Source organism: Rhinoderma darwinii, chromosome 5, assembly GCF_050947455.1.
Source record: "Rhinoderma darwinii isolate aRhiDar2 chromosome 5, aRhiDar2.hap1, whole genome shotgun sequence".
NCBI classification, from domain to species: Eukaryota; Metazoa; Chordata; class Amphibia; order Anura; family Rhinodermatidae; genus Rhinoderma; species Rhinoderma darwinii.
This window is the reverse complement of record NC_134691.1, coordinates 22,509,481-22,533,720: the sequence shown is the minus strand read 5'-3', so window position 1 is coordinate 22,533,720 and position 24,240 is coordinate 22,509,481. Positions and strand designations below refer to the sequence as shown.

Here is a 24,240-nt window from a genome sequence, read left to right as displayed (position 1 = left end):
AAGGATCAGATTACATGCTAGTTCTTTGTATTGACCACCCATATACTTATACATATTAATAAGATCACCACTAAGGCGTCTTTTTTCCAAGGTGAACATGTCTAATTTTTCTAGCCTTTCATTGTAAGGCTGGATTCACACAAGCATGTTCGGTCCGTAAAGGACGGAACGTATTTCGGCCACTAGTCCCGGACCGAACATACTGCAGGGAGCCGGGCTCCTAGCATCATAGTTATGTATGATGCCAGGAGTCCCTGCCTCGCTGCGGGATAACTGTCCTGTACTGTAATCATGTTTTCAGTACGGGACAGTAGTTCCACGGAGAGGCAGGGACTCCTAGCATCGTACATAACTATGATGCTAGGAGCCCGGCTCCCTGCAGTGTGTTCGGTCCGGGACTAGCCGCCGAAATACGTTCCGTCCTTTACGGACCGAACATGCTCGTGTGAATCCAGCCTAAGAGACACTTCCAATCCCATTTAATAATCTCGTTTCCTGCTTTTTGAACCCTCTCCAGTTCTCCTATATCCTTTTTGCAATGTGGAGCCCAGAACTAAATTCCATGTTCAAGATTTGACCTTACAAGGGATTTATAGAGGGGTAATATTACATGGGAATCACAGGTTTTTATTTCCATTTTTAAACACCCTACATTTTTATTTGCTTTTGTAGCGGCCGCTTGACACTGGGCACTCATTGGGAACACTATAATATTCAATAGGGCACCTAATGACCAAAGATGGGATGGTCTCAATGACATTTATGATCAGTGTGATCTCTTACCACCTCTGTGCTACCTGTATGTAAGGGTAGGTAGATGAATCCGCAGCAAAATCTGCACGTGTAACGTGGAAATGCTGTGGATTTTCCGTCCGGATTTGCAGTAGGAACCATGTAGATCTTTAAACAAATCTCATCTACATGCTGCCATTTTTTTTCCGAGACAAGAATTTATCTATGGTGCAGATTTTAAAATCTGCAGCATGTCAATTTTTGTTGTAGATTTTCACTGTGGATTAATCCGCAAAAAAATCGGCAATAAATTCCAAAGCAAAATCCGTGTGTGTAACATGCTGCTTTGGCTGTAGCTTCCCTGCAGGTGGATTTTCGAAGGATTTTTTTCTCTGCTTGTGCAGGTAGCCTAAGGGGAGAGTTTAGGTCATCACCACCAAATAGGAAATAGTCTGTGTGTTCTAGCGAGTGATTCCCATGATGTATATGGTCGAATATCTCACCATAGAAATTGGTGTGTTTCATGCATGGACTTCTATAACACAGACTGGCCAAGAATGAGGACCTCATTTTTCTGGGCATTGGTTTGGGTCTTAGTTTCTCTATTCCCATATTAGAAAATAGTCTGATTATATTGAAGAGAAATGTCAGAAGAAAGGGGGGCTGGAGAACTATTGTAGTAACAGTTGGCTGTTTAAGATAATGAAAATTGAGGACTTGTTGCATGTTTTTTTTTTACAAAGTATTGACCCCGGGACTGTGATAAGGTCCATGGCGGTGGTGATAGTGGTGGGAATTTCGACTCCGGTTGGCATTACGTGTCTTCCCAATGGCCATTTTTGAATTTTTACAGGTACCACATTGGTGGAAAATGGGTGGGCCCAATCTGACGCGTGTAGTGCACTTCTCTACTGCAAGCCTTGGGAAGGTTGGGTTGATGTGTCGTCAACTTAAAGGGGATGTGTGACTTAGCACCATTAAGCTGGACCTTATTTTAACCCCTATCCCTATGTTACAGCCGACACTTTACTGCAACGAGTGGTATCCTGCTCATTTCACCCCTTAGGCATCTAAGCCATTAGAAAAAGGGGGAGGCCTCCACCAAGACGCGATCGCGGGGTGTCGATGGTTGTAATGGCAAGGCTTAACAGGGGCCTGTAAAAATCACGATATACTGCAATCCATTATTGCTGGTTTAAGTCTCCTAGGGGAACTAATAAAAAAGTACAATTAAATAGTTTTGGGTTTTTTATATGTACAATTTAAAAAAAAAATATTTCCCATTTCCCCCCAAAAGCTATGTAAAAAAAATTAACATAACTGGTGTTGCCATGTCCGTAAAAGTCTGAACTATTACAATATAACATTATTTAACCTGCACGGGTCAGCTCCTCTCCCACCAAAAAATGGAATAAAAAGTGATCAGAAAGTCTCATGTACCAGTAAAAACTACAAATTGGTATCGCCGTAATCGTATTTACCCGCAGAATAAAGTTAACACGTTGTTTTTATCGCACGGTGAACAACGTGAAAATTAAACCCAAAAAACAATGGTTTTTTACCATTCCACCCTACTAAGATTTTTTTTTTCCCACTTTCCTATTACATTATATGGTACAATAAATGTGGACGTGAAAAACTACAACTGATCCCGCAAACAACAAACCCTCATACGGCTATATTGACGGGAAATGAAAATAGTTGTGGCTTTTGGAAGGCGAGGAGGAAAAAGCGAAAATGAAAAAAACAACAAAATGGCTGCGGAAGAAAGGGATAAAAATGGCTGCACCAAATCGATGGCCGCATAGAGACATTCATTCTATAAATATCTGGAAGCTAAAATATTTCTCCTAAGAATATGTCATTAGGAGGATGACGCTGCATGAACTGATGGAAGTCTGAATGTCGTGTGCGGTAGAATAGGCACTTGGTGGCGGAATGTGAGCTTACCGGGTAACATTCACTTGGTGACCTTTAACCCCTTCCCGCTCCTGGACGTACTATCCTCCCGACACATACAGGAGCTGTGACAGCTCCTACAGCGGGGACCGATCGCTGTGTCCCGTCTGATTAACCCCTTAAAAGCCGCGTTCAATAGAGATCGCTGCTTTTTAGGGGTTAAGCTGCCATCGCCGGCCTGCTACACGATAGTGACCGGCGATGGTGACTATGGCAACCGGACACCAAACAATGGCATCCGGCTATGCCATCGACGGAAACCTAGGACCCACTTGCTTGCTGTCAGTGAGTAGCTGACAGTTCTAATACACTGCACTACGCATGTAGTGCAGTGTATTAGAATAGCGATCAGGGCCTCCTGCCCTCAAGTCCCCTAGTGGGACTAAGTAATAAAGTTAAAAAAAAGTAAAAAAAAGATGTGTAAAAATAAGAAAATAAAAGTATTAAAAGTAAAAATCCCACCTTTTCCCTTATCAGTCCTTTATTATTAATAAAAATATATAAACAAACAAATAAACTATACATAATTGGTATCGCCGCGTCCGTAATGGCCTGAACTACAAAATTATTTTGTTATTTATCCCGCACGGTGAACGCCGTAAACGAAAATAATAATAAACCGAACCACAATCACAATTGTTTGGTCACTTCACCTCCCAAAAAATGGAATAAAAAGAGATCAAAAAGTCGCATGTACCTAAAAATGGTCCTGATCGAAACTACAGTTCGTTACGCAAAAAATAAGTCCTCGCACGGCTTTATTAATGGAAAAATAAAACCGTTCTGGCTCTTAGAATAAGGTAACACAAAAAGTGAATGATTGTTTACAAAACGTATTTTATTGTGCAAACGCCATAAGACATAAAAAAAAAACTATAAACATCTGGCATCGCCGTAATCGTATCGCCCCGCAGAATAAAGTGAATAAGTCATTTATAGCGCACGGTGAACACTGTAAAAAAAAATAGAATAAAAAAACAATAGTAGAATTGCTGTTTATTAGTCACCACGCCACCTAAAAATAGAATAAAAACTGATCAAAAAGCCGCATGCACCCCATGAAAACTACAATGGATTCCTCAAGGGGTCTAGTTTCCAAAATGGGGTCACTTTTGGGGGGTTTCCAATGTTTTGGCACCACAAGACCTCTTCAAACCGGACATGGTGCCTAATAAAAAAGAGGCCTCAAAATCCACTAGGTGCTCCTTTGCTTCGGAGGCCGGGGCTTCAGTCCATTACCGCCCGAGGGCCACATGTGGGATATTTCTCAAATCTGCAGAATCTGGGCAATACGTATTGAGTTGTGTTTCTCTGGTAAAACCTTTTGTGTTATAAAAAAAAATTGTATAAAAAGGATTTTCGGACAAAAATTTTTTTACATTTCACCTCTACTTTGCTCTACATTTCTGTGAAACACCTAAAGGGTTCATAAACTTTCTAAATGCTGTTGTGAATACTTTGAGGGGTCTAGTTTCTAAAATGGGGTGTTTGATAGGGGTGTCTAATATATGGGCCCCTCAAAGCAACTTCAGAACTGAACTGGAACCTAAAAAAATAAATAAATTAGGCAATACTTAATTTCTTACATTATACTGATAATGAGCCGTGCCCACCCTGAGATGACCCCAGTTTTGACCGTTTCAGTGGCCGGTTTTCCCAAGCATTCACCCCAGAGAAGTGCATTTCTATTGATGAGTCCTTGGTAGATTTTAAAGGGAGGGTTCAATTCCGCCAGTACCTGCCAGGTAAGAGGGTAAGGTATGGCGTGAAGATGTATGAGCTGTGCGAGAGTGCATCAGGGTATACCTACAGATTTAGGATATATGAGGGGAAGGACAGCAGCATTCAACCCCCAGAATGCCCCCCCTTACTGGGAGTTAAAGCGAAAATTGTGTGGGATTTGGTGCACCCACTGCTGGACCAGGGTTACCACCTCTACCTGGATAATTTTTATACCAGCGTCCCACTCTTCAGCTGCCTCACTCCCAGAAGTCCTGCGGCATGCGGCACTGCTAGAAGAAATCTGAGAGGCCTCCCTAAGACTCTGCTTGGGCAAACACTCAGAAGGGGTGAGAGCAGGGCACATTCTAGCAGCAACATATTGTGTGTCAAGTACAAGACCAGGGAGATGCCACACCAGTACCCATGTACCTGTACAAGGTACCAGTACAGAGACCCCCAAACCAGACTGCATCCTGGACTACAATAGGTACATGGGAGGGGTGGACTTGTCCGATCAAGTCCTGAAGCCCTACAGCGCCATGCGGTGTGGTATAAGAAGCTGGCCGGGCACATCATACCGATGGCTTTGTACAATGTGTACGTGCTACGTCGATGTACAGGCCAGAGGGGAACTTTCCTGGAATTTCAAGAAGTGATTATCAAGAAACTAATCTATAGGGACCAAGAAGGGGGGGGGGGGCACCCAGTACTTCTGGAAGCGAGGCCACACGCATCGTACCCGTGCAACACTTTCCAGGAGAAGGTCCCCAAACTGGCAAGAAGGGAAAAAGTCAAAATAGGTGCAAAGTCTGCTATAAGAGGGGGATAAGGGATGACCCAATATATCAATGTGACACGTGTCCCGAATAACCAGAGCTCTGTATGAAAGAGTGTTTTAAAATTTATCATACATCCCTTGGTTTATAATTTACCCCAATTTTACTTACCCTGATGCACTCCGCACAGCTTATCCCCCCTCATCTTTCCCCTCTGAGCCCTGCTGTGTGTCCAGGCAGCTGATAACAGCCACATGTAGGGTATTGCCATACCTGGGAGAACCCACATTACAGTTTATGGGGTGTAGGTCTCCGGTCAAAATGCTCACTACACCTCTAGATGAATGCCTTAAGGGTGTCGTTTTTAAAACGGGGTCACTTCTTGGGGGTTTCAACTGTACTGGTACCTCAGGGGCTTCTGCATACATGACTTTGCACTAGAAAATCCCCAGTAGGCCAAATGGTGGTCCTTTCCTTCTGAGCCCTCCCATGGGCCCAAACGGCAGTTTATCACCACAAATGGGGTATTGATGCACTCAGGACAAATTGGGCAACAAAATGGGATATTTTGTTCCCTGTGAAAATAAGAAATTTTGATCACAAATTACATTTTATTGGAAATAATAACTTTTTTTTAATTTCACAGCCCAATTCAAATAGGTGCTGTGAAGAAACTGTGCAGTCAAAATGGTAACAACACCCATAAATGAATTCCTTGAGGGGTGTAGTTTCCAAAATGGGGTCACTATTGGGGGATTCCTACTGTTTTGACACCTCAACACCTCTTCAAACCTGGCATGCTGCCTAAAATATATTCTAATAAAAAAGAGGACTCAAAATGCACTAGGTGCTTCCTTGCTTCTAGGGCTTGTGTTTTATTCCACGAGCGCAGTAGGGCCACATGTGGGACATTTCTAAAAACGGCAGAATCTGGACAATACATATTTAGTAGTATTTCTGTGGTAAAACCTTCCGTGTTACAGAAAAAAAATTGAATACAATTTAAATTCAGCAAGAAAAATGAAATTTGCAAATCTCACCTCCACTTTGCTTTAATTCCTGTAAAATGCCTGAAGGGTTAAAAAACTTTCTAACTGCTATTTTGAATACTTTGAGGGGTCTAGTTTTTCAAATGGGGTGTTTTATCAGGGTTTCTAATACATAGGCCCCTCAAAGCCACTTCAGAACTGAAGAGGTACCTTTTAAATAAAAGGCTTTTGAAATTTTCTTAAAAATATGAGAAATCGCTGTTTATGTTCTAAGCCTTGTAACGTCCAAGAAAAATAAAAGAATGTTCAAAAAACGATGCCAATCTAAAGTAGACATATGGGAAATGTGAACTAGTAACTATTTTGGGTGGTATAACCGTCTGTTTTACAAGCAGATGCATTTAAATTCAGAAAAATTAAATTTTTTCAAAATTTTCTCTAAATTTTGTAATTTTTCACCAATAAACACTGAATATATCGACCAAATTTTACCACGAACATGAAGCCCAATGTGTCACGAGAAAACAATCTCAGAATCGCTTGGATAGGTTTAAGCATTCCCACGTTATTACCACATAAAGTGAAATATGTCAGATTTGAAAAATGGGCTCTGAGCCTCAAGGCCAAAACTAGGCTGCGTCCTTAAGGGGTTAAATAATATAATCAATTTATTTTTAGCTTCACGAGACCCACGGGAGATTCAAGGATCTCCTTCCAATAATCACCTATTATATTCCGTGTTAGACTATCCATGAATGGGAAGTATATCTATCTATCTATCTATCTATCTATCTATCTATCTATCTATCTATCTATCTATCTAATATCTATCTATCTATCTATCGATGATATTTCTTCAATAAAAAAATTTCAGCAATTCAATTTTGCGGTTTAAAATTATCGGGAAAAATGAGCGGTCAAGTGTTAGGCCTCATGCACACGACCGTAGCCCGACCGTAGCCGTGTGCACGGCCGTGATTTTCGGGTCGGCCGGCTGCGGACTGTCAGCGGACTGTCAGCCGCAAGCCGCCCGCACATGCACATGGCCGCGGCCATTGTTTTCAATGAGCCCGGACCGCAACTCAGGACTGTAATAAGACATGGCCGTACTTTCTGCGGTCCGGGCTCCAGGGCCGTGCACGGGCCGCAAAAACTACGGTCGTGTGCACGGCCCCATAGAAAAGAATGGGGCCGCAATTCTCCCGTGGATTTTCGGGGGAATTGCGGACGCAAAAACACGGTCGTGTGCATGAGGCCTTAGTCTCCAATCCCCCCCCCCCCCTTTCTGGAGCTGTGTGTAAGTTACTATTGGCTTCTTTGGGGTCTTCCAGGCAGGAACATTGTGAGCAGACAAACTTTTCATGCAAGTCCATGTAAATATGTTCTTTGTTTCTGCTACGTTGACTTGACAAGATTTACTTTTTTAAAAGGGAACCTGTCAGGGTGTTCCACGCGCGGGCAGCTATAGAGCAGGGGGAGCGGAGCAGATTGGTATAACTTTATAGGAATAAATTCAGTACAAGGACTCACGACTGTATGAAAAAATCTGGCACTGAAAACTACACGTGAGGCTTCTGATGTTTCGTTCTGGTACCATAGGAGTTTTGTAATATTTCCTTCTTAAAAACTATCCTTCATAAATCGGGACCCATATGCAACTGAGATCCAATTGAAGTTTAGACTTTCAGGTTTAATTCAAGGGGTTGAACAAAAATATCCTGTGAAACGTTTAATAATTGCCACCATTTTTCTACACAGCCGCCTCTTTTCAGGGGCTCAAAAGTAATTGGACGTTAACATTACCATAAATAAAATGTTTTTTTAACACTTTGTAGGGAATCCTTTGCCGGCAATGATAGCCTGAAGTCTGGGACCCATGGACATCACCAAACGCTGGGTTTCCTCCTTTGTGATGCTTTGCCCGGCCTTTACTGCAGCGTCTTCAGTTGTTGCTTGTTTGTGGGTCTTTCTGCCTTAAGTTTTGTGTTAAGCAGGTGAAATGCGGCTCGATCGGGTTGAGATCTGGTGATTGACTCGGCCATTGCAGAATATTCCACTTCTTTGCCTTATAAACTCCTGGGTTGCTTTCGCAGTATGTTTTGGGTCATTGGACGTCGCTTCACAGGACAGGCGGACAATCAACCTTGATGCATGTGGTTGAATCTGAGCAGAAAGTAAATCCCTGAACACTTCAGAATTCATCCGGCTGCTTCTGTCACATCATCAATAAACACTAGTGACCCAGTGCCAGGCAGCCATGCATGCCCATGCCTCCACACTGCCCCCATCATACCATCACACTGCCACCACCAGACTGCCTCCACCATGCCATCACACTGCCCCCATGCCATCACACTGCCCCCCACCATGCCATCACACTGCCCCCCACCATGCCATCACACTGCCCCCCACCATGTTTTACAGAGGGTGTTTTGTGCTTTGGATCATGAGCCGTTCCAAGCCTTCTCCATACTTTCTTCCTCCCATCATTCTGGTACAGGTTGATCTTAGTTTCATGCTGTTCCAGAACTGGGTGGCTTCTTTACATGTTGTTTGGCAAAGTCTAATTTGGCCTTTCTATTTTTGGGGCTGATTAATGGTTTGCACCTTGTGGTGAACCCTCTGTATTTGCGGTCATGAAGTCTTCTCTTTATGGTAGACTTAGATACTGATACACCTGCTTCCAGGAGAGTGTTCTTCACTGGGTAGATCTTGTGAAGGGGTTTTTCTCCACCATGGAAAGGATTCTGCGATCATCCACCACTGTTGTCTTCTGTGGATGTCCAGGCCTTTTGGTGTTATTGGGATTACCAGTGCGTTTTTTTGTTTTTTTTCAAGAAGGCACCAAATGGATGATTTGGCCACTCCTAACATTTGTGCCATCTCTCTGATGGATTTCTTCATTTTTTTTCAGCCTAACGATGGTCTGTTTCACTTGCATTGAGCGCTCCTTTGACCTCATGTTGAGGGTTCACAGCAACCACTTCCAAATGCAAATGCCACACCTGGAACCAACTCCAGACCTTTTACCTGCTTAATTGATGATGGGTTAACGGCGGAACAGCCCATGCAGCCCATTAAATAGCCTTTGAGATAATTGTCCAATTACCTTTGGTCCCTTAAAAAGAGGCAGCTACAAAGAGCTGTAATTCCTAAACCCTTCCTCAAATTAGGATGTGAATACCCTCAAATTAAAGCTGGGAGTCTGCACTTTAAGCCCATATTGATTGTATAACTGTATATTCAATATGTTTTGCTAAAATGCCAAAACTTGTCACTGTCCAAATAATCCTGGACCTAACTGCGTGTGTGTGTGTGTATATATGTGTGTGTGTGTGTGTGTATATATGTGTGTGTGTGTGTGTGTGTGTGTGTGTGTGTGTGTGTGTGTGTGTGTGTGTGTGTGTGTGTATATATGTGTGTGTGTGTTATAAATATATATATATATATATGTTTTCTCCTGTGCTGCATCTATACATTTTCTCGGAAGATACTAATTCTCCTTGCAGAGATTCAGCAAGTCTTTATTGTGTATTCACACGGTGTGGATATGCGCTATTTTATGCTGCGAAGCCAAAAATCCACACTTGGTTTTACTGAGAATTTCCACTTTTTCTGTGTTCGCACCAAAACTGTGGTTATACACACTTGTTTTTTTGCCGAGCAGCTCTCAGCCTTGCGATAAAAACCACGGCACAACCATACAGTGTAAATAAATTCTTAGGGCGGTTTAGAGTGCATTTCCTCAGACCATTATACTATTTCCTGATGTCTCCAAACGTAAGTAAAATTTACATTTAGGTGCCATTTAGGCTCTGTTCACATCACGTAAGGAGCCCATGTTGGAGGTTTGTGTCGGAAGGATCTTCCTTTGTATACCTTAGATAGAAGGCTGCGACATATCCCACTGTGTAGATATTGGGATACATCACTAATAGGCTCCTAATAGCCTCTGTCGGGTGGACCACTATGGATACGTTGGCGCATTTTCTGGGAGCTTTTCCTGAATTTTACTGCAGACCAGCTCCTAATGTGATGAAACCCGGGCCTAAGGGCTTATTCACACGAATGTTGAATACATCCTTGTGACTGCCGTTAAAACAACGGACACGTGTATTTCAATGGGGCCATTCACACGGCCGTTGTATCGATGGACTGTGTGAAGGGTCTGTTGAAAAATAGACCATGTCCTATTTTCTTCAGTTTTCACGGATCCCTCCATAGACTCAAGTCTATGGATATCCGTGAAAACGGGACCCGCACGGGTGAAACTCTGAACTTGAAAAACTGCTGTTTTTGCAAGTCCAAGTTTCCCCACGTTCATGTGAATAAGGCCTTACTCTGCATTTAGCTGGTAGAACATAGACCAATTTGGGAAAAAAAAAAAGTCTGTACTTGGGTACGCGCTGTACCTTGGCGCTGCGGTATGACAAAGCGTAGCACTTCATGCTATGTCCGATGGGGGGGGGGGGGAAGCATTAGTCTGAATTTATGGTGACATCTACCAGTGACCGTTCACAGAAATAACATAGCAGGACTGAATAGCGCTACTGATCCCCTGACGTTTTATAAAAAGTGACCACCACTCATCACCCACATACAAGCTGCCCGGGTTATCTATAACTTCTTTACACGTGTCTTATTAACCCCCTTTCCACATCACAATACATATGGCAAATCCTGAACGTGTGAACATATCTCATCACAGACAACCCCTTTCATATAGGAGCCAGTGGGAATGGATCCTGACCGCCATGGCAAGCAGCTGAATTTGCCAGGGGAAGCCTCAGCCAGTCCTTTCCGCTGCAACAGCTACTGTAGGGTAAATGTAGTATGACATGGCGGCCGTTCTTAGGAAGCGTCTCTCCGTTATGGCTCATAGTTGGGGATCCTGAGCAGGGGACTCCCCCTTTTTGTTGTACATGTGCCCCGATAGGTTGTGTGCCCTTTAAGCTTTTTGTTGCAGATTCTGAACCTACACAGACACCTTTGGGGATGGTTACCTTTGCTCCTGTCCTCTGTTTAGAATTGCAGGTCTGACAATTACGCTCTTCTTTTGTCTGCCTCCATAAGTGAGCAGGAAGTTTCAAGGAAATATGGGTTTGTGTGCGGAGAGATGTGAGTCTCTTAGGTTTTTTGCCACGGTCACTGGAGGACTCATCAGGAAAGAATGCCATGCACGTGGCCGGTCGGGATTTGTCGTATAAACATACATTAACATTGGTTTGGGCTCACTCTGCACTTTGAAAGTGAGTGTTGAGTGACTGCTTGATGTTCCCTGAAGATGGAGCCGATATCTGCGGGAGCAGAGCTTCAATGTGCGAAGACATCGGCTCTTCCTGAATCTGAGACTTAGAATCTTTTGTCTCTTTAAAGTGTAACTTAACTTTTAAAAAACTTTTTTGACATGTTAGAGCTTTTGATCGGTGGGGGTCTGAGCACTGAGACCCCCACCGATTGCTAAAACGGAGCTGCAGAAGCGCTCGGGTCATCACTGTGCTGCTTAGTTTCTGATCGACTTTCCTCAAATTGGTGTATGGGCTCAGTAGAAACTCTATGAATCCGGCAACCGCTCCAAGGAATTCCAATCAGAAACGAAACAGCACGGTCATCACCCGAGCGCTTCTGCCGCTTCTTTTAGCGATCAGTGGGAGTCTTAGTGCTCTGACCCCCACCGATCAAAACTGCTGACGTCATGATGACATATCAAATGTTTTTTAAAAGTTTTTAGAAAGCTGTGAGTTTCATTTGTGGGCCGTCTGCAATCAAGATGTGCATTGACTTAAATGAGCCCGGACCGCAATTGCTGTCCGTATAATGACATGTCCTGTTTTTTTTTTTTGGTGGTGTGTATTGGCCCATAGGGTAGCACTTGTTCTATACTATCTGCAATTGTGGATAGTATGAAGCCACACATGCACCATAATGAGAACCAGCGCCCCCGGAGCACTACGTTGAAGGCCTCTCATCCAGCCAGCAAGCACCCTGCTTTGTACTAATGAGGGGCAAAAACCCCAAAACCGCTGTCTACAGATGGGGGTCTCTTCTTTTTGGAGGAGAATATGGCTTGTAAGGTGCGTTCCCTCTTCTAACCCTGTGCCCTTGTGACTTATAGCACAGAAATATTAGTATTTTCAGGTTTTCCCATTGAAATGAATACGACTTAAATGCACAGGCGCATTAGTGTCCCCTTGATCGTGCCTCCTCTCACCTTGACATCTTTTGACCTTTCTGAATGACGTTTTGGAATATGTAGCTTCACTTTAAGGCCTTTTGCACACAGTCCCGGAATTTTTCTCAGGCAAAGAAGTGAAATGTCACTTAATGTGTTTTCTGTGGCGTATTCCGTCGCTGGCCACATGGACATTATTCCCATTGAATGGGGCTAGTCTGCGTACGGAAACATGGCAGGTTATACCTGCGGCAGAAATCCGACGGTCAATTACAGATTCTCTGCCAACTCACGTTGGATTTTACCTCTGATGGTTGAACTCTGACTGATTTTTGTTATTTGTGCTTACGATGAATGTGCTGCAGGCTGTATCACAATCACTGGTTCTTATAAAGGGTTAATCCCATCACAGGAAGTGATTGGCATATTGCTAGGATTTGCCGTGACTTTCTGATCATTGTGGGTGCACGGAACTGCAACACTCTTTCAAGGGAATGGGGAAAAAAAATGTGATGGGGCCCCTACATTCCCAGAGCTCGGACCCCCACTTATCAAAAAGTGATGGCATATCCTAGTGATACGCCATCACCTTGTGTAATGGGAACGTTTTTCACGGCTGTTAGGGTATGTTCATACGCAAACGCAAAATACGTCTGAAATTACGTTTTTCGCGGCGTCTTTTACGGACATTATTGGAGCTGTTTTTCAATGGAGTCAATGAAAAACTGCTCCAAAAACGTCCCAAGAAGTGACATGCACTTCTTTGACGCGGGCGTCTTTTTACGCACCGTCTTTTGACAGCGACGCGTAAAATTACACCTCGTCTGAACAGAACATCGTAAAACCCATTGCAAGCAATGGGCAGATGTTTGCAGGCGTAATGGAGCCGTCTTTTCAGGCGTAATTCAATGCGTAAAACGCCCGAATAACGTCTGAAAATAGGTCGTGTGCACATACGCTTATTCTACATCCCATCAGCAGACTTGAGCGACATTCAGTAAGGGCTCGTCCACATGTAACGGAATTGCTGCAGAAAATTTCTGCATCAATTCCGCAGAAGCTAGCAGAAATTCCGCTGCGGAAAAAAACACGAGTTTTTTTACTGCAGAAAATGGTGCATATTTTTCAGCGTTTTTCTCTGCTGGGAGATGGTGATATCTCCCGAGAAATGCAGCAATTCAGTCCACTTTCCGCAGCAGGAATCGACATGCTGCGGTATGAAAAATACGCACCGCAGATTATTTTCTGCTCTGAATTTTTACGCAGCGTGTGGAGATTTAAGTTTCATCCACGTGTGGACGAGCCCTTATTGAACCTCCTTTCCTAGACTTCCCAGCATTTGATTGACAGTCGTTCTTGCTGACACCGGACAAACAAAAGCACTTTGTGCCCGTGCGTTTTCAGCCAAGAGTCAAGTGCTGGTTTTAGAACGTCGCTGGTATTTGTAGACTTGTCATCTTGATTAGTCGGAGTATGAAGAGGAGGAATGCCACGCTGCTTTGTTTGCTTAGGTAGAAGGAAAGACGAGTCAAATGGATCTAAATAATTGGTGTACTTAACCCCTTAGGTCGGGTTCCCACCTAGCGTAAATGCAACAGAATTTCCGCAACGGAATCCTGTGCGGAAATTCTGCAGCATTTACAGTAGCAGCAAAGTGGATGAGATTCAGAACATATCATTCCCATGCTGCGGGGGAAAAACTGTGGTGCGGAATTTGAATTCAGCAACATGTAAATTTATGCTGCGTTTTTGTTGTTTTTTTTTTTTTTTTTTTTTTTTTTACTTTACTATTGAAAATAATAAAAAAAATCACTCTGAACAGTCCCTTCCTTCCTGCAGTCCGGTCCGGCCTCCTGGGATGACACTGCAACCTATGTGACCACTGCAGTCAATCACAGGCTGCAGTGGTCACATGGGCTGTAGCGTCATCCAGAGAGACCGGACTGCGATGGAGGGGCGCGTCGCCATAACAACGACCTACGTAAGTATGAGCGTTTTTTACCGCTGCTTTCTGCAGTGGAAATTCCCGTCCAGAAAAAATGTAGAAGAATATACAGCGAGTTCCAGGTCGGATACGCTGCATGGTTTTTAACGCAGCGTATCCGTCCCTTGGGAACCCGGCCTTAAAGTGTTAGTCCCATCCTAAAAAGCGATGGCATATTGATATTTATGAACTGTGTGGGTCCGACCTCTGAAATCCTGACCGATCCAAGAAATTAATGGACCACTACGCTAATTTAGCGCTGCGTCCCCTTCTAAGTTGTCCCTGCACATCAGTGCTCCCAAGCCCAACAGGCCTGGCAGGGAACTGCTGCTGGCCCCTCTCGTTTTAATGCGGCTGTGCTGCAGTACCCGGCACAGCTGGCTAATAGGGCGCCGCTCAGGAAAAAACATTTTAGGCAGGGTTCACACCAGCGTTTGCCATACCGTGGCTCTGCTCTGTCCGCTGAGCAGAACAGGAGGAAAAACCCAGAAGCACCGACTCTGTTGCACCACGGACACCACCAGTGGCCAATGGAACCCATTGACTTGAATGGGTTCTGTCAAGGTGTCCGTGGTTTTACCAGAAACCATAGCGCAACATGCTGCGCTATTGTTACCGGTATTCTTGGTCGGATCTGTGGCAGAGGCCTCTAATGCAGATGTGAATGAGGCCTTACTCTCAGGATCAGGCTATTCAATTATTTAATAAAATGAGAATACCCCTTTAAAACCTAACTCTGTTTAAAATCTTCATTTAAAATCTCGGGCTGAATACAGTTAAAGAGGATCTGTCATCCTCCTGACATGTCTGTTTTAGTATATACCTGTATGCCCCATATAATATCCGTTATGGAGCACGTTTTCTTAGAATTCTGTATTGTGACGTTCCTCTGTTATTCCTTCTAGAAATATATGAATAAATTAACAACTGGGCTTTACCATACACCATGTCCGTAGCATATAACTTTTCATAGACTGAGGCCTCATTTACACGAACGTATTATACGCGCGTGCGACGCGCGTGCTTTGCACGCATGTCGTACGCACCTATATTAGTCAATGGGGCTGTTTAGACGATGCGTGAATTGCGCTCATTGCGTGTGCGCAGAAAAAAACTCACGACATGTTCTATAATCGTGCGTTTTTCGCGCACTCACGCACCCATTGAAGTCAATGGGTGCGTGAAAACCACGCATGCCGCACGGAAGCACTTCCGTGCGAACTGCGTGATTCGCGCAAGAGCTGTCAAACTCCTGAATGTAAACAGAAAAGCACCACGTGCTTTTCTGTTTACAAACATCCAAACGGAGTGTCAAATTCGAGATGAGCGCCCCGAACTTCACCGGGTTCGGCCAAACTCGTTTTGACCGAAACCGGTAAAAAATGTTCGGGTACGCGACGTCAGGAGACAGTCACTGTCCACGGTGCTGAAAGCGTTAAACTGGTTCAGCACCATGGACAGTGACTTCCGCTCCGAAAATCCATGAACCTGTAAAAAAAAAAAGACGTTCTGACTTACCGATAACTCCGGTCCGACCTCCCGGGATGACAGTTCAGTCAAAGTGACAGCTGCAGCCAATCACAGGCCAAGCACAGGCTGCAGCCAATCACAGGCCAAGCACAGGCTGCAGCCAATCACAGGCTGCAGCGGTCTCATGGACTGCGGCGTCATCCTGGGAGGTGGGGCCGGATGACAAGAGAGGGACGCGTCACCAAGGCAACGGCCGGGAGCCCGGACTGGGGGAAGCAGGAAGTTCTTGGTAAGTATGAAAGTCTTTTTTTATTCACAGGTTGGTGTATATTGTGTTCGGCATTCACTGTCGAGGGTGCTGAAAGAGTTACTGCCGATCAGTTAACTCTTTCAGCACCTTGGACAGTGACGGGCGTCGACTAGCCTCATCAATATGATGCCGGCTGCGCGAAAATCACGCAGCCGCGCATCATACACGGATGACACACGGAGCTGCCAAGTGCCTTTTGCGCGCGCAAAACGCACACGCTCGTGTAAATGAGGCCTGACACTGTTAAAAACTGACTACTAGATCTTCCAATCAGTGCTAAGTTATATATTTCCAGGAGTATTAATAGAGGAGCAGCATAACACAAAGTTCTAACAAAAATGCTTTTGTTTGGTGCTGTTTTTAACGTGGAAACTGCCTCCGAATACGCACCAAAAAACATCCGAAAACGTCTCCCTAGCCGCTCCTGGAAAAAAAGCAGCATATTCCACCTCTGACCTCCCATTGAAATCAATGGGAGGCAGAGAAAGCGATCTTTGCATCGTTTTTTTGCCTGCGGCCCTCAACGGCGGCGGGCTTGAAATGGAGCATAAAACGAAGCGGAATCTGCAGCAAGAAAGTGCGTGGAGGTCAAAGTCTGCCTGCAAAATCCTCCGTGTGAACAGGGACTTTAAAAAGGATCTGTCAGCGCTCCTGACATCTCTGTGTTTAGTAAATAATTGTATTCCTGGTGAAATAACAATTCTGGAATGTATTTTATAAGAACGCTACGTTGTGTTGTTCCTCTCTTATTCCTCCTAGAACTGTATGAACAAATTGGCAACTAGGTGTTACCATTTCGGGGGGGGGGGGGATGACCCTGCGTAGTGTGATACTGTCCAATCAGTATTTACAGTCTCAGACGGTGTAGGGACACGCCCCTTTGACAAGGGGAATAACACCCAGTTGTCAATGTATTCATAAATTTCTAGGAGGAGTAACAGAGGAACGACACAATACAAAGTTCTAAGAAAAAGCGTTCCAGCGTTACCAGGGCCTCTTCTGATGTATAGGTAGAATATAGAGTAGAATTTGTTTTTCTCATGGGTTGCATATTCCTCCTGCCACCGTTTTGCCCTGTTGCTGCACTGGTGCTGGTGCATCTTTAAACCTCATAGTTGTTATTTTTGCAACCGGTTGAAAACTAAAATTGACTTGTTTTGTGTCTATAATATTTTTAGAGTACCTATTACAGGTTGTATTTTATCTATTTCTTTAATTTTTTTAACTTCAGCAATTGTGTAGACCCAGCGCTATGACCCTTTGGCGCTGATTTAGTTAACCATTTCAAAACAACTTATTAAAAAGGTTGTCCGGCGCATAAAAATCACGTAGCGTGTCCGACCTGGAACATTCCGTCCAAAAAATCGCACCACAATGATGATGTCGCAGGCCATGTGACGCTGCAGCCTGTGATTGGCTGCAGCGGTCACATGGGATGAAACATCCTCCCTGAAGGCCGTACTGCAGGAAGAAGGAGGGAGTTCTGGGTAAGTATGATTTTTTTGTTTTCCAGAGTTGCGATTTTTGCAGTGTAATCGCTGCGAATACGCCACAAAAGTTGCAACACTTGGTTTTCTGTTGCGGGATTTGCATCCCCATTGAATTCAATGGGGAAAACCTGCAACGGTAAAACAACAAAAACGCAGCATAAAATGACATGTGGAATTAAATTCCACACATCGCAGGTCAATTAATTTTTTTTCTGCATTGTGGGCATGAGATTTTCTTAATCTCATCCGTTTTGCTGCTGCTATAAATGCTGTGGAATTTCCCCACAGAATTCCGTTGCGGCAATTCCACAGCATTTACGCTACGTGGGAACCCGGCCTAAAACAGCGCAAATTCTATACAAATGTAAAAAAAAAGCATTACCTCTGTGGCCAGTGATTGGCTGCAGCGGTCACATATCCCTTTGCCGGCACTTCATGCAGCATCGTTACGGGAGCGCAGGAAATCGATGAAGGGAGTATGGCTTTTTTTTTTCATGTTTGTACATCATTGTGAGCTGATTTAGGGAAAAAAATAATGTATGCTAGATAACCCCTTTAAGAAATGTGGTTAATACAGGCTGGAGTGGGGGGTGGGATCTCTGCTATGGCACCCCTATTCTTTAGTCACAAAGAATAAAGACCACAGGGTGCAGCTATACATTACATAGGCAGCCCCTTCATTTATATCCGCATCATGTAATACTTAGTTTGCCCTGTGGAGGAGCTGCAGCAGAATTTAACAGTTGCTTCTGAATTCTCCAACAGATTACCACTCTTTGCTGGAGGTGACAATCTTATAAGGAAACCTTTTTAATAAGGGATTTTTCTCAGTGTTTTATAAAATGCTCATGGTATTGTGCTTCAGAGGGTGCCATTGCCTGATTGTTCGAGAGACATCACGTGGTCACGAAAGGAGTCACAGCTGCGACTACGTGGTGCCTCATAGCCAATCAGGCCTGTGGGTGTCAGAAATTACCATACACTTTTCAATAGCGCCCCTAGAGATAGTCGGGGGTCACTGTTTAATTGGGTGACTGAAACACAATATCAAGATCATCGTATGGATTAAGGGATCTGTCACCAGATTCCCTCAAAGCTTCCCGCAGAACAATATCTGTTTTCAGACTCAGAGAGGCTCACCAAAATTAACTTTTTTTTCTTTCCAGTAGTGTTTACGCAGCAGGGAGATTCTGACCGAAAATACGCACCACAATTTGGTGCAGTGTTTCAGACGGAATTCCCTGCCGGTTCTAGGACGGATAAGGGTACGGTACTTTACGCAGCGTATCCGCCCTGTGTGAACGAGGCCTAACAATGTCAAACCCTCAACCAGTGCCTGGTGTGTGTGTGTGTGTGTGTGTGTGTGTGTGGGGGGGGGGGGGGGTGTATCAGCCCAGTTAGACTGCAGGGTATCTGTTGGTTAAGGTCTGCCCCACCTCAATGGAGTCCATTAATTAATGTCTATGGCACCCACTTACCTCCATTACTGCCAGTGATAGCAGCACCGTCCAACAACGAAGGGCGCGAGGAAGAAGAAGCCTCTGTTTTCGGTGTGTGACCTCCATGTCCTTAGTCTACCCCAATAAACGTCCCTTGTGATTCATTTTATTATTTCCTGGGCAAATCAAATGTTGTTTCACAATTCACCAGCAGCGTCTTTATATATATTATTATTACTGTCCGATTCTGCCGGGCGGTGACTCATCCAATAAACACTATTGCCTCAGCGTTAGGTGTAAATAGAAATAAATGAAGGAAGTGTACGAATGTGAACAAGACGATCCGATTGCCCAATGAATAAGAAATTATTGCAAAACTTGCGTCTTTTTAAGGAACTTGGAAAACACCTACATTTCAGATGCTGGGAGCCAGAGATCTGATTTCATTCACAAAAGCTGAAATCCATTTACAGGAAATATGAGTGGTAAGAATATGGATGTGAGAACAGACGATCTATCGGCCTGTGTTTTTCTTTGCACGCAAAACTTCCTATGTGCTGGGAGTTACCTGCTGCTGTAGTTCCATCTCCTACAGGTAGAGGGCGCTAAAAACACTCAGGCTGCACAGGTGAGCTACAAAAAGCTGGAATTCCTCGAAACCCGGATCTCATTGTATAATAATAACTGTGCTATAAATGCAAAGCGTGGGCACTGCACTTTGGAGTCGTACAACGCAAATCTGTAATACGGCCATGTACAGATGTAGCCATCTTTATCTTGACTCTTATCGCATTAAATACACAATGGCAAGAAACTTTAACTTGACTTTTTCAATTACTTTTGTTGTGTGATCTCACGCTGTATCAGTCAAGATAAACTTGGCTACATCAGTACATGCATGAAACGGAAGGACAGCAAGGCTCAAGTCGGAACATCCACATGACTGCCCACATTTATCCTGGGGGCTAGGAATGCAATTTCCTCCTTCCTTTCTTCTTTCCTTCCTTTCTTCTTTCCTTCCTTTCTTCTTTCCTTCCTTTCTTCTTTCCTTCCTTTCTTCTTTCCTTCCTTTCTTCTTTCCTTCCTTTCTTCTTTCCTTCCTTCCTTTCTTCTTTTTCCTTCCTTCCTTTCTTCTTTTTCCTTCCTTTCTTCTTTTTCCTTCCTTTCTTCTTTTTCCTTCCTTTCTTCTTTTTCCTTCCTTTCTTCTTTCCTTCCTTTCTTCTTTTTCCTTCCTTCCTTCCTTTCTTCTTTTTCCTTCCTTCCTTCCTTTCTTCTTTTTCCTTCCTTCCTTCCTTCCTTCCTTCCTTCCTTCCTTTCTTCTTTTTCCTTCCTTCCTTCTTTTTCCTTCCTTCCTTCTTTTTCCTTCCTTTCTTCTTTTTCCTTCCTTTCTTCTTTCCTTCCTTCCTTTCTTCTTTTTCCTTCCTTCCTTCCTTTCTTCTTTTTCCTTCCTTCCTTCCTTTCTTCTTTTTCCTTCCTTCCTTCCTTCCTTTCTTCTTTTTCCTTCCTTCCTTCCTTCCTTTCTTCTTTTTCCTTCCTTCCTTTCTTCTTTCCTTCTTTCAAAGGAACAACATTTTTAGATGACAATAAAGTATAAGAAATGGTGTTCTTGCTGTGCACCCCAAACACTACAAGAACTTTCTATACAATAAATTTAGTAAACTATTAATATATAATAAAATGATGCTGGCCGCACATCACAGAAAATATAAGATGGTTTTGTCATATCAATCACTGATTATGAACCATGAACACACTTTACAAAAAGCGAATATCTGTCGGGCGTTCAATTGAATTTCATAATTTGACCAGTAGGGGCGCTGTTCTTCCACAAGCCACAAATAGTCATTGTAAAAGTAGTTCTTGTAAGAGTAGTACTCGGAGTAGAATCGCGGAGATGAAATAGATGAGATTTAGAATGGCTTTTAGTATTTATCTGTGATAAAAAGAAAACGGACACGTCTTATCGGTAATAATAATTATTATAAATTTTTATAATATTACACTGTATCATTTTAAGTTTAAAGCTGTGTGCACACTGGGCGGCTCAGCTGCAGATTTTCCGCAGCTTTGTACAGTACAACCAAAGTGGAAGACATTTGAGCAAATCTGATGCAGACGCTGCGGAAAAGATCCGCTGAGAAACCGTTCATACATTGACCGGCGGTGCAATTTTTTAATCCGCATCATGGCAATTTATGGTGCGGAATCGTTGCACATTGTTGCTGCAGCCAATCACAGGCTGTAGCGGTCACATGGGCTGCACAGAGACCAGAGAGACGGGTCACTGGTAACGCGAGGGAATTTAAGTATTGGCTTTTTTTTAATTATTATTATTATTGCTATTCTTTTCTCAGCGGCGATTACGGCCGAAAATCTGCACCACAATTTGATCCAGTCTCTCGGATGGAGTTCCTTGCAGGTTCTAGATTGGATGCGCTGTGTGCTTTTAGGCAGCAGCATATCTGACCTGTGTGAACACAGCCTAATAGTATACGATATACCATTGGCCCCCAAGGGTCTATTCAGATGTTGAGGTGCGGTTAAAACTGCGACGAAAAAGTGCACGCGTTTTTACCACGATTGGAAGCTTTTTTATTTTTGCACTTTTAACAACCTCAACCGCTATGTCTGAATTCACCCCAACTCATGAAGCCGGGCTCATGGGGGAATTAAACTAACTTTTTTATGCCAGTTTTCTGGCGTACAAAAGTTGCAAACGTCAAAAAAGTCACAATTTGCGTTAAAAATGTCGACTTTTGTGCAGTTTTCGCGGCTCACGCCATTTTTCTAAAAAGTAGGTGGGGCTTAGCTGAAGGGGGTTTGTGGCGTACGTGGCTGCAAGGCACCATATCACTGGCACCTTTCTCCAGGTTCAGGATTACGTAACAGGCCCTGGTCACTGGCTAGTCCACATGTGGCGTAAATACTGCAGATTTTCCGCAACGTTTTTTGTTGAGGGCTTATTCACACAAACATTTAATACGTCTGGGTGACGGCCGTTAAAACAACGGCCTTAACACGGACGCATGCATTTCAATGGAGCCGTTCACACGGCCGTCGTTTCAACTGAACCTGTGAAGAATCGTAGTGATTACAACATTATAATTACCTCTGACGATCCGCAGGCCGGCGTCTTGAGATGCTGTTTCATCCCATGTGACCGCTGCAGCCAATCTTAGGCAACGACAGTCTCCTGGGATAAAACGTCATCCCGGTAGGCCGGCTAATAATGCCGTTTTCAGCAGCGGACATTCTAGGTGAAAAACTACAGAACAATTTGGCGCCGCTTATCTCTGACCTGTAAGAAGATATTGGATTCATATCTCTCCTAGGAGTTTCTTTAGAGCTGATTTCATGTGCAGAAAGAGAAATGTATATATGAGTGGCTGCAGACTACAGAGAGGGGGACCTCCGTGCAGCGGGAACGGGGAGGAATTAATCTGACGGACTGTGACTGCCAATGGAGGACATCTGGCCGGTTTGGGGGCAATGTCTGACAAAAAAATAAATCCTGGTACTAAAACTGAAGGGGCATTCTAGGTGGTGATAATGGATGGGCCGTGGCTGACTAACGGGCATTGTGACTGGCATAGAATGAGGGGCACACTGGTTTTGGCACTGTGATGCACACCTCAGCTGCTGCAGATCCTCTTTTTGAAGAAGTAATTCATGTTATTTAATCAGCCATTGACAAGCTCTTTCTTCCATGTGAAAAAGAGGTTCTGCGTCAGCTGAGGTGTATATTATAGGAGATAATCCACCCCTACTATAAATGTATTAGGAATGATAATTATTAAACCTGTGGGTCCTGTCATATGGTCACGTGACTCTTTCGTGATTTCTAACATTCTTACAGTTCCAGTAGAAGGGACATTATCCCATATAAAAGGTGGGGTAACAGAGCGATATATGCCACATAAGGGGACCCCAGTATTATTCATGACCCATGGTAGGTAGGGCGTCCTGTTAAAAATTTTGCATCGGGTCCCAGGAGCTTCAAGTTACACCTCTGTTTGTCATTCTCTTCTGTTTTTTTGTGTTTTTTGTATTTTTATTTTTATCCACTTATTACGGGAGATTTACTATGATAAATGCTCCAGAACTGTATTGCAAATTTGAGACCGATTTCTGGCATATATGACAACTGGAGGTGACATAAGGAAGATAAATCCGTATACTATGCCTAGCGTGTTACGTCAAATATATTATGCCATTAGATAAACCTGCTGAAATCTGCTTCATTTCGGCAGACTCGTAAAGTCATGCATCGCGTGACCGTATTAAAGGGAATGTATCACCTATATTGGTTTTTCCTAACTAAAACCATATAGTGGAACAAAATATTTTGTTTTTATTTTCTGATGGTAGATTTATTTATTTTATTTTCTGTACATGATTATGTGGCAGCCATCTTGCATGGTGCATTTAGAAATATGCTTTACAGCTACCACATGGACCATAGGAACCTGTGAACAGGAGGGGACCCATTGACTTCTTTCGGAGAGTGTAGTGGGCATGCTCTGTGGCCTGCACAGATGTCACTGCAGGGAGGAGGAGGGAAACTGTGTTTATCACCTATTGGTAATGGTGGATCCTGTGTTATCTATATAGAGGTGTTACCTGTCATTGTAATCTTGCCTGTGATGATAATGAGATGACTGCTGAGAAGTGATCTCTACAGAACAGGAAGGATCAGTCTATTATAAGTGATGGGTATACTGTGTTATCTATATATAAGTGTAAGGCTTCGTTCACATCTGCGTTGGGACTTCGTTCATGGGTTCCGTCGAACCTTTCCGTCAGGGGAATCCAAACTGAAAATACGGAAACCATAGGTTTTGGTTTGCATCACCATTGATTTCAACGGTGACTGATTCTGTACAAATGGTTTCCATTTGTCACCGTTGTTTGTTCTGCAGTCTTGACGGAAATCAATGCCATAGTCGACTGCACTATTCATTCCGTCAAAACGATGGAACCCTTAAACAACGGTGAGAAACGGAAACCATTTGCACCTATGGTTTCCGTTTGGATTCCGTTCATGGGCTCCCCTGATGGAAAGGTCCGATTGAACCCATGAACGGAGTCTGAACACAGATGTGAACGAAGCCTTACCTGTCAATGTAATCCTGCCCGTGATGATAATGAGATGTCTGCTGAGAAGTGATCTCTATAGAACAGGAAGTGTCCATCTATT

The 24,240-nt window shown here is 43.7% G+C and overlaps 1 protein-coding gene across 2 annotated transcripts in view; it reads left to right on the top strand.

The window, feature by feature from the left end:
• LOC142651273 (E3 SUMO-protein ligase NSE2-like) overlaps window positions 1-24,240 on the top strand; it is a 117,432-nt gene that overhangs the window by 59,273 nt on the left and 33,919 nt on the right. The gene's annotated exons all lie outside the window — the stretch shown is intronic.